Source organism: Monodon monoceros, unplaced genomic scaffold (genome assembly GCF_005190385.1).
Source record: "Monodon monoceros isolate NGI ecotype Baffin Bay Population unplaced genomic scaffold, NGI_Narwhal_1 Super_Scaffold_13, whole genome shotgun sequence".
NCBI classification, from domain to species: domain Eukaryota; kingdom Metazoa; phylum Chordata; class Mammalia; order Artiodactyla; family Monodontidae; genus Monodon; species Monodon monoceros.
Window position 1 is genome coordinate 15595823 of NW_021703769.1, and position 11492 is coordinate 15607314.

General features: G+C 44.0%; 1 protein-coding gene across 2 annotated transcripts in view; it reads right to left on the bottom strand.

The window, feature by feature from the left end:
• Positions 1-3407, bottom strand: part of PKIG (cAMP-dependent protein kinase inhibitor gamma) — a 101545-nt gene extending 98138 nt beyond the window's left edge. Inside the window, exon 1 of one of the 2 annotated variants that reach the window (XM_029222234.1) lies at positions 3301-3407. The gene's annotated coding sequence lies outside the window, so the exon portion shown is untranslated. The remainder of the gene's footprint in view (positions 1-3300) is intronic. The other variant, XM_029222235.1, reaches the window with a different exon arrangement.
• Between the last annotated feature and the right edge of the window lie 8085 nt (positions 3408-11492).

Sequence of the window (11492 nt, forward strand, 5' to 3'; positions counted from 1 at the left end):
CTAGGGGGAGGGGGAAACGTGGAGTTGTTTTTTTGTTTGTTTTTTTTTTTTTGCGGTACGCGGGCCTCTCACTGTTGTGGCCTCTCCCGTTGCGGAGCACAGGCTCTGGACGCGCAGGCTCAGCGGCCATGGCTCACGGGCCCAGCCGCTCCGCGGCATGCGGGATTTTCCCGGACCGGGGCACGAACCCGTGTCCCGTGCATCGGCAGGCGGACTCTCAACCACTGCGCCACCAGGGAAGCCCCCGTGGAGTTGTTTTAATGGGTATAAAGTTTCAGTTCCACAAGATGAAAAAGTTCTGGAGGTTGACTGCACAACACTGTGAATATCCTTAACACTTAAAAACGGTTATGATAAATTTATGGGTATTTCACCACAATTAAAAATAAAAAATTGTTTTAAACAACTCATCTTTCTAGACATTTTTCCTATAAATATGTATGTATACACTTAAAAAAAACAAAAATAGAAACATACTGTCATCTGTTTTTCACACCTAACCATATGATGTAAACATCTTTCTCATATATATGGCTCCCGCCTCCTTTTTTAACAGCTGACAGTACCCATCATATAACTGCATCATGATTTAACCAGTCGGCTTTCAGTTTTTCAATATTATAAAAACATCACAGTCAACAAGTTTGCATATTTTCTCATCATGTCCATAACAGACATCTGGTTTTTTTACATGCCTTTTTTTCTGGTATCCATACCCTGATTTTCCCAAGGCAAAAATACCTCCTCTTCACACAAGCACCCATCCTGACCCATATCTCCAAACCTCCAGCCAACTCTTATTCTATCTGACTAGCTAGGCACATTTATTTTAAAGTTTATTCCTAGGTATTTATTTTTCATGTTGCTATTGTCATTTCACCTACAATTCCATCTTCTTACTATTGCTTTTTGTCTCTCTTGTAGCTTGCTTATTTTTAACTCAATTCTCTTGAATTTTCTCAGCAGATAATCGTATCAGAGGCAGACAATCGTATCATTTAGGTAGCGATTAAGAGCAAAAGCTCTGGCTCAGGCAGGCCTGGATTCAAATCCTGTGTGACCTTGGCTAAGCATTTTTTACCTGCATTTCCTCATCCATCAGCTAGGAATTACACTAGAGGCTATCTCCCAGGGTTGATGTAAAGATCACGTTTTCAACTGAGACTGCATGGGGAGTGCTTAACACAATGTTAGTTCAATAAATGTCTCCTATCTGTTGAAAAAGAAAATAGAACTTTCTCTCCATGCGTACATCTTTTACTTATTTCTTCTGGTTGCATTACACAGGTGTGCTCCTTTTCAGCAATTACCTTGCTTCCCACGTCTCCAAAACTAAACAAAACAAAACAAAAAAGCCGTCATCAGACTCTTTGTAAAGGATCTGTGCTGTGGATCGCATCCACTCTCACATTCGCTGGAAAGTTGTGCCATTGATTTTCCCCTTCATCTCCTGTATTTTCTCTCCCTCACTACTGGCTGTTTGCCATCAGCATTTAAATCTGCTTGTGTCTCTCTCCTGCTTAAAACGACTTCACCTGATTCCCCAATTGCTCTCCAGCCTTCTCGCTTCTCTTCACAGCCAAACTTCTTGGAGCTGCCTACACTTTGCCTTTACTTTCTCACATCCCACTCTCTCCTCATCCCACTGACATATTACATTGAACCTTTGGAACCTGCCGATATTATAGATTCCACCCCCATCATTTCACCAAATCTGCTCAACTGGGTCTTCAGTGACCTCTATATTTACTTCTGCTAAAGGCACATTTTAACGTTTAACTTCTTTCACTTGAAATCTCAGCAGCATGCAGCAAAGTGGACCTCCTCCTTGGGCTTTACTACACTCTCCTAGTTCTCCTCCCACTTCTCTGGCCATTTCTTCTTGGTGTAGTTCTAAGTGAATGGTTCTGCCTAGAGTGTACAAGACAGTGGCCCTGAATGACCTGGGCCTTCAAAAGAAAAAAGAAAAAACTCTCTGGATGGGTCTCTTCCAATACTGATTCAGTTCCAGTTGTACTGGACTGCTTTTGTCTCCATGAATGTACCTTTAATGTCTGGAATACATGCCATGAGGGCAGGAACCTGATTCCTTACTACTTACACAGTGCCTGGCACATAACAGGTGCTCGGTTAATATTTTTTTGAATCCCCATAAATGAAGAGCTGCAATGTGAAAAACAGACTGGAGAAGTGATGAGACCAAGAAAGAACAAAAAAAAAAATCCTGGTCTTTTGAAAACCATACCTCTGATCACGCAACACACACTCACTGCCTGATTTAAATCCTCTGGTGCTCCCCACTAACCCCCATGACAAAGTCCAAACTCAGGAGGAGATACAAGTAAAGTCTTTCTTCTATAAGAAGAGCACCTGCTTATCTCTCAAACACACCGAGCCAGATCACTTCCACTTCCCGGAATCTGTCTCTAAACAGGCTATGAAATCCCTGCAGATGCCCAAGAAGCCTGCACTCTCTCCCCAAGACCTTGCACTGGCCGTTCTCTCTGCCTAGAAGACTATGCACTCCACCAGCTTCATCTTCCGGCCAATACAGAGGCAGCCTTCATGTCTCATTTTGGAAATCATTTTCTTTTGGAAACTCTCTTTGACCATCCTCCCCAACCTCACCTCCAGAAATCTGGGGTAACTGCCTTCTCTGTGCATTCACAGTCCCCTGTATGTCCAAAATCATAGCTGGAACCACAATGAGTTCCTATTTATACGTTAAATCTGTGGAGTTCCCTGAGGACAAGATGTCTCATTCACTTTTTTACCCCTGGCAATTAGCCCAGGCCCTGATACACAACACATGCTCAATGATGGACCTCCTTCTAGTAGTAGTAGTAACAACGAAAGCTCCCAAGGCTTACCTGGAAGGATTTGAAATATATTATTTGCTTTGTAATAAGCTTCTAAGATAGGTGCTATCATTATCCCCATTCTGCAGATGGGAAAACTGAGGGACAAAGAACTTAATCCTCTCTGGCCCCAGAAGAGTCGCACAGACGCACATTTTCTGCAATTCTGAGTTATTCCTCGACCCCAAATAAGAAGAGCTTTAAAAAAAAAACTTTCGAATCACGCCAATGGCCCCCAAATATAATAAACAGACCAAAGCGCTGGACGGGTAAAGGGCAAGAGGGGGCGCAGCCCTGGCGCCAAGAGTGGGGGGAGCGGATAAAGGTCAGGCCCCGTCTCCTTCCCGGGAGTCCCCAGCGGCCCAGCCCCTCGCCCGCTGAGACGACTCGACGCCGGGAACCGCGCGTTAGGACCGCGACTGCCCGCCCTGCCCCTGCTCACCTGCCGTCCCGCCGCCAGCCGAGTCCGGGCCGCTGGCCCGCAGCGCCTCCCCCGGGCTGCCTGGCGCCCGCCGAGCGCAGCGAAGCCCGTTGCCTTGGCGACCGGAGCTGCCGAACTCCCGCGGCTCGCGCTACGGCGGCTCGGAAGGGACTAGAAGGCCTCGCGGCCCCTTCCGCAGCCCCCTAGCGGGCGGAGGAGGGAAAAGCGGGCGGAGGAGGGGAAAGCTGGCGGAAGTCCGGGTCCGGAGCGGACGGGGACCCGGGTAGGGGTTGGCAGCCTCAAACTTGGCCCGGAGGGACGGGAGAAGGAAGGAAGCTTTGGGGGAAAGGGGGACAGCCAGGCCGGGGGAGAACTTGGGCTTCATATCCTGCCTGTGCCTCAGTTTCTCTGTCAGCTGAGATGGAGAGTATTCCGGGAGATGACGGAGCCGCAGGCGGAAGCTTGCTAGACTGGGAATATTTAAAGACGTGAAAATTGATGTGGGAAGGGTGGCACATGCCTCTCCCTCTTTAATTTCCAAAACGGTGGTGGGACAAAGAATTTTTTTTAAAAAACTAGAACAAGAAACAAAAAAAAACTTGTTTCTTTGGGCTCATGGTGAGAATTTGATCACCAGATTTAATTTCAATATGAGAAATAATGTACTTTAACTCGTGACTAGCAGTTATACTTCCTGGAATAATCCTGCAGATAATCTTGGAACATGAGCATAAAGAATATTCATTGCTCCATTGTTTGTAACAGCAAAAGGGCTGAGACCAGTCTAAACGTCCATCAGTAACAGATTAATTATGGTACATCTGTAAAATGGATTACCAGAGAAAGAATTAACAGGGACTGAGGTAGATACAGATACAGTTTCCATATAGACCTAGCTTCAAGCTATGCATATAGCTGTTGACTGAAAAATAATAAAAAAAAAAAAGCACAACCTAAAAGTTGAGAATTATGTTTTATTTGGCTGGACACAGCCTCTCAGACAGCTCTGAGAGACTGCTCCAAAGAAACGAGGGAGGAATCAGAATATATTTGAGTTTTTGCAACAAAGATTACTGTTAATTAAAGAAAAACATATCTCAAGTTGAATTTAGCACTTTTCTGTGTATGGGGAGATGCAAGAGTCTGGGCTCACTGAAATCATTCCTTTGATATGCACCTTAACTATCTAGGGCCAGTATCCTGCTTTTCTCCATCCTGAATCCCCCAGGGTGCACAGCTGGGGGTGACTGCAGTGGCTGAGGTCGCTATCTGGAGTGTCTGTAGTGGTTTGATGGCTGCAGCATCCTTTGTTTACTGTTATGTGTCACCTACAAATTGGCACTTGCCACCTGCCTCTACAAGGAGTAAATTATGAGTTGCTGCAGCTGCTGACCTTCAACACCCAGTGAAAGGAGTTCAGGGTGGAGATCAGCAAGGAGGCACTCTGTGCTCTAGGAAAAACTGGCAGAACAGGTCTTCAGATGGTTAGATTTTTTTTTTTTTTTTTTTTTTTTGCGGTACGTGGGCCTCTCACTGTTGTGGCCTCTCCCGTTGCAGAGCACAGGTTCTGGACGCGCAGGCTCAACGGCCATGGCTCACGGGCCCAGCCGCTCCGCGGCACGCGGGATCTTCCCAGACCGGGGCACGAACCCGTGTCCCCTGTATCGGCAGGCGGACTCTCAACCACTGCGCCACCAGGGAAGCCCCAGATGGTTATATATATTTTAAGAGAAGATTTTATGAGCCCAATTCTTACATTTCCTCTTATCTAGAAAAGCACTAAAATCTTTCATGGTGATGTCTGCTTCTCGTGACTAGCAGCAACCTTCTGCAAAAATGTGTGCTTGATTGCATGTACTCCCCCTTCACCAAAATCACATACACAGTGACCTTCCCCCCTACCTCTTTGGAGCCGTTTCTCAGAACTATCTGAAATGCTGTCTCCCGGGCTATAGTCCTCATTTTGCCCCAAATAAAACTTAACTCACAACTCTCATGTTGTGCATTTTTTTTTCAGTCGACATATGGCAGGCAACATTTTTCACTTCACACAGCGATAGTCTCCTAACTAGCCCTGTCTTTGCTTCTACTCTAACTTCCAACCCTGCCCCAGTCTCTTCTCCACCCAGCAACCAAAACGATCCTTTAAAAATGTGAACATGGGGTTTCCCTGGTGGCGCAGTGGTTGAGAGTCCGCCTGCCGATGCAGGGGACGCAGGTTCGTGCCCCGGTCCAGGAAGATCCCACATGCTGCGGAGCGGCTAGGCCCGTGAGCCATGGCTGCTGAGCCTGCGCATCCAGAGCCTGTGCTCTGCAACGGAAGAGGCCACAACAGTGAGAGGCCCGCGTACCGCAAAAAAAAAAAAAAAAAAAATGTGAGCATGATCACATCCTTCCCCTGCTCAAAACCTTTAAGTGTGCTGAACAAAATCTAGAGTTACCATGATCAACAGACCCCGTCCGCCTCCAAGTGAACTACCTCCCTGGATAGCTGTCCAATCCCATCTCTCACCATTTTCCTTCTTGTCCATGCTCCAGCCATCCTGGCTTTGTGGTTTTTAAGTTAAGCATACTTCTATCTCAGGGCCTTTCCTCTTGCTGTTCCACATTGGGACCACTCTTCCTCCAGATATCCCCATGACTTCCTCACTTCCTTCACATCTCTGCTCAAATGTCAGGTCTTCAAAAAGACCTGCCCTGCCTATTTAAAATAGCAGACCCCACCAACTCTGTCTTCTCTTCTCCTGGTTTATTTTTCTTCGCAGCTCTTGTCAGTATCTGATGGAATTTTATACATTTATTTGTTGCCTGTCTCTTTTTGTTCCCAGTGAGTTTAAGGTTCTTGCCTCGTTGTGAAAGAATTTGGAGACAAAGCAGGGAGGTTAAGAAAGTAAAGTGAGAATTTATTTAAGCAAGAATCCACTCTTAGGGGCTTCCCTGGTGGTGCAGTAGTTGAGAGTCCGCCTGCCGATGCAGGGGACACGGGTTCGTGCCCCGGTCCGGGAGGATCCCACGTGCCGCGGAACGGCTGGGCCCGTGAGCCATGGCCGCTGAGCCTGCGCGTCTGGAGCCTGTGCTCCGCAACGGGAGAGGCCACAGCAGTGAGAGGCCTGTCTGTGTACGGCAAAAAAAAAAAAAGAATCCACTCTCAGAGGGAGAGGGCAGACAGGTGAGGAGCTGCTGCCCTGAGCTTCTCTGGCAAGCTGGTTATGAAGGGCATACAAATGAAGGGGCGAAATAGTCACTGGGGAAAGAGGAGTTTGGGGGTCCTATTCCCTGATTTTCATCCCAACTCCATCTTCCCGAGGGGAGGAGGGATTTTTGTCCTTATTTAGTTTAGATCAGAAGTGTCATGGCGTTGGTGCATGATGGGTACTTCTAATCTGCTAATTTAATAAGGCTAACTTTATTGTAATGAGAGTGTAATGAGCAACAGGTTACATTTGGATACAGGAGATTCCTGCCTTTCCTCACCTTTCTTTGTCTGCTTCCAGGACACTTATCACCCAAAATGTGTGGTTTCCTGTTAGTCTGGAGGTTCCTGCTTTTCTCTGTCTGACTATGGACTCCTGCTGTTTACAAGATGCCTGACTTCCTCCCACCTGGCCCCTGCCCCTATTTTTCTGCTCATACCTAGCTACCTGCCTGCTCTAACATTTTCACTACAGCATAAACTCTTTTAAGGGCAAGCATTTCGCTGTTCCCTGCTGTTCTCTCATCACTGGGAACAATGCCTGGCACACAGTAAGAGCTTGGTAAATATTTCTTGAATGAATGAATAAGTGATGTGATATAAAGAATGTACAACACCACGTGGTTGGAACGCTACAACAGGTAAACGGGGAGTGGTAGGTAATACATACACAGCTGGCATATGCATACAAGAACTCTGGAAGGAGATTTGGGAGATGGCGGGGGGCGGGGGGAGTAAGCTAATACATTTTCACTGTATGTACTTGAGAAATAAAATACTGCCTGCCATATCAGTAAACAAAGGATCTAGCTACTACATTACAGCCTCCCGTGTGACAGTGAACCCTGAGGGAACTCAGGAAGGAAACAAAGAATGCCTGCCATCTAGTAGTCATCAGACTGCAGCCACTCCCAGCGGTGCAGCTTGAGGAATCTCAGGATGGGAAAACACAGGATATGCACCCAGATAGCTGAGGTGCATATCAAAGGAATGATTTCAGTGAGCCCAAACTCTGGCATCTTGCCATACATAGAAAGTGCTAAATTCCTTAACTTGAGATATCTAGTTTTCTTTTACTAAGAGTAGCCTTTTGTTCCGACTACCTTGGTGGTGTTGCAAAAACTCCTATCTGTCCTGGCTTCCCCCTTTCCTCTTTGGAACAGTTTTCTCAGCCTTTATCTGAGATGCTGTCTCCTGGGCTTTAAGTCATAAGAATGTCTGCCGAATAAAACATAACTCTCAACTTTTAGGTTGTGTATTTTTTTTTCAGTCGACATTCTTTTATGCAGTATTTTTAAAAAATCAAGTTCTAGTAATTGCAACGAGACAAGAAAAATGAAATGTTTAAGTATTAGAAAAAAAGAATACCTTATTGTTTATAGATGACATGATTGTTTATATAGAAATTACAAAAATTCTATATATACATTATTAAAGTTAATATAAGTTTTGCAAGCTTGCTGAATACTAAGTCAATATACAAAATCAATTATATTTCTATATACCAGCTACAAACAGAAAATTAAATTTTAAAAGATAACCTCTAAATGGACTTGAGGACACGGGGAGGGGGAAGGGGAAGCTGGGACCAAGTGAGAGAGTGGCACTGACATATATACACTACCAAATGTAAAATAGACAGCTAGTGGGAAGCAGTAGCATAGCGCAGGGAGATCAGCTCGGTGCTTTGCGACCACCTAGAGGGGTGGGATGTGGAGGGTGGGAGACGCAAGAGGGAGGGGATATGGGGATATACGTATGCATACAGCTGATTCACTTTGTTATATAGCAGAAAGTAACACAACATTATAAAGCAATTATACTCCAATAAAGATGTTGAAAAAGAAATAGAGAATCCAGTTTAAAATGGGCAGAGAAACTGAACAGTTTTCCAAAGTAGACAAAAAAATAATTAACAGTGACATTAAAAAGTGCTCAACATCACTAACCATCAGGACACAAATCAAAACCAAAATGAGATCTCACCTCACCTTTCAGAGTGGCTATCATGCAGACAAGCGATAACAAGTGCTGGCAAGGATGTGGAGAAAAGGAAATAAAGCTATCATATGTTCCAGCAACCCCACTATGGATACATATCCTAAGGAAATAAAAATAGGGTATTGAAGATATATCTTCATTCCCAAGTTCATTGCAGCATTATTCACAATAGCCAAATTATGAAAACAACCTAAGTTTCTCCGAAGGGATGAATGGTTAAAGAAGATGTGGCATACATACATATAATGAAATACTGTTCAGCTATAAGAAAGAAGGAAATCTTGCCACTTTCGACAACTTGGATGGACCTTGAGGATACTATGCTAAGTGAAATAAGCCAGACAAAGAAAGACAAATAACGAATGGTATCATTTATATGTGGCATCTAAAAAAAAAAAAAGGTCAAACTCACAGAAACAGAGTCAGATGTGGGCTGGAGGATGAAGGCATTAGGGAGTGGTTGGTTAATGCATACACACTTTCAGCTATAAGAAGAAAAAGTCTGAGTAGCTAATGAAAACATGGTGACTATAGTTTATCACACTGTATTGTGTAATTGAAAATTGCTACGAGGACAGAGCTTAAATGTTCTGAACAGCAACAACAACAAAAAGATAAATGTGTGAGTTGAAATATGCGTTAATTAACCAGATCGGAGGAATCCTTTCACAATATATAGACATCAAATCATCACGATGTATACTTTAAACATCTTAAAATTTTATATGTCAATTATACCTCAATAAAACTGTAATAAAAATTAACACATTAACCTAAAAAAAAAATCAAGTACATGGGTTACCTTTTGAAACAATATATAGGAGTGTAAGTGATCAGATCATTCCACCCCCAAATATGCCACTTTGGCATAAGGATTACCTCCAGCTGAAGACACCTGAGAAGTAGACACAGAAAAGGTCTCTGCCCTCCCTCTATAAATTTCCCCTTGTGACGGTGTTCCCCCATCTCCTCTCTACCAGGAGGGGCAAAATTTAATCACAGGAGACAACTCTAGATAGACTCTCATCGGTGAGAGGAATCTACAAAACAAACCTTCCTAAAACAACTCTTGTCTTCCATTAGTTTCTCCCATATATTTACCTTCCTACAGGCTGCCCCCTAAAAGCCATAAACCCCTTTCCTTTGTCTTATCACTTCTCTACAAATTTAAATTGTATCGCTCTTTGTCAGAATGGTATAAAAGCCTCCAAGCCTAGCTGGCCCAATCACTAAACCTAAGAGGTGCGGGGGAAACTTTTCCTTCCCTCCAGGGGGGAAAACAACCTAGTTTTGACTGTATGAATATGGGCGGGGCTGCTCTGTGTGACAGTGAGCTCTGCCCCCCGCCCCCCCGCCGCCCCCCCACCCCGTGCTCCCAGAACAGATGTTGCTGAGGGATTCTTACAGGAGGAGGTGGGAAATTGGAGCAGAGGATCTCAAAGATCCGCTCTCCCCCACCTCTGCCACCTAGACAAGGCACACTTAACCACATAGGGTCAGAAACACTGAGAGAAGGGCAGGGTCCCACATTTGGGAGGACTAATGCTTGCAGGTCAGAAAGTGAAAAACCCTTCAACCGCCGGCTAGACCCATTGTTCCTCACTGAACATAAACAAGTGCTCACAGAATATAAACAAATATCAAACAAGGCCACTCTGTGTTTGGAACAAGGCACAGACAAGGCCACTCAGGAACCAAAATATGACTCAACATCCTCCTCTTCTCTAACATGAGTGGGTCCTGGTTCTTTTTCAGTGACAACTCTGGCCCTGCTTTAATTCTCCTACCTTCTGGATAAAAATTAAGATACCTGTTACAGAATTGTCCCTGCTTCTTGACTGTGCCCAATTCAAAACTGTTCCCTACTTCCTTAAACCCCTCTTAGAGGTACCCAGTACAGACCCAAATCCTACAATAAGTTCTTCCCAACTCTCTCTTACCAAGATACCTCATGGTTTCTCTTAATGCATTCTCCCTTAACAAACAAGATAAATAACTCTAATTCATTTTGACTGTGGGCATGTTCCTGGTAGAATTTGATCACGGGCTTTATCACAGTCTTAGCTTTATTCTGCCCAGTCCAACAATACCCAGACAGGGAGAAGCAAGGATTTTAAGGGCTACCTGGAAGGTTCAGTGGTCCTGAAACAACCTGACTTGGGCAAGTAGTTTGGGGGGCAGAAAGAGAGAAGGGAATTAGGAAAGCTTGAGTAATTCTTCTTCCTCAGCCATCAACCCTTTCTGTGGCTTTAGGCAAACCATCTCACTTTGGGTCTTCTTCCATTTCTGTACAAGAAAAGATTTGAATCTATTTCTAAGGCATCTTCCAACCTAAATATTCTAGGATCCAAACTCTACAGGTTCTCATACTCCCAGGTAAATGTTCCCCTACACCAGTTATTTGTAGAACATTGTCATCATTGTTGCCATATCTACATACCACCTGTTGTTATGTAAGTAAAGAATTTTTCAAAATTTTTTCTTTAAATGGACTCAGTTTTTACTTAAATTTACAAAGTAAAATTTACACCACTACTTAAAGGGAAATCAAGTACTGCTTGGTAGAAGTGGAAGAATTTCTACAAACACACATATACACAAACCCTAAAACAATGTTATTTAACTGTATATGTTGTTACCTTTTGATGAGATTTGGAAGCCTTTGCTCTGCTAAAAAGGGAGATAAGCAAATGTTAGAAAAATGTTAAATACATACCAGTTGCAAACACACTTTCTCTTTAGTTTGAAACAAGACTTTCTCACTCTGCCTTTCAGTGTTACTTAATGTCCTATATATACGTGCATCCTTACATCCTTTCGGTCACCCCAAATGGTTTATATATCCCACAGTTTAGGAAAGAGTGCCCATCTTTTCTGCTTAACTTGGGCTCATCCTTCAGTTCTTAGACTTAATATAAATACCTCAGATTAAATATAAAGTCCTTCCAGGACTACTCCCTAACTGATTACCTTCTCCTTACATAGTAGGCATTAAATACACTTTTACTGAAAGAATATT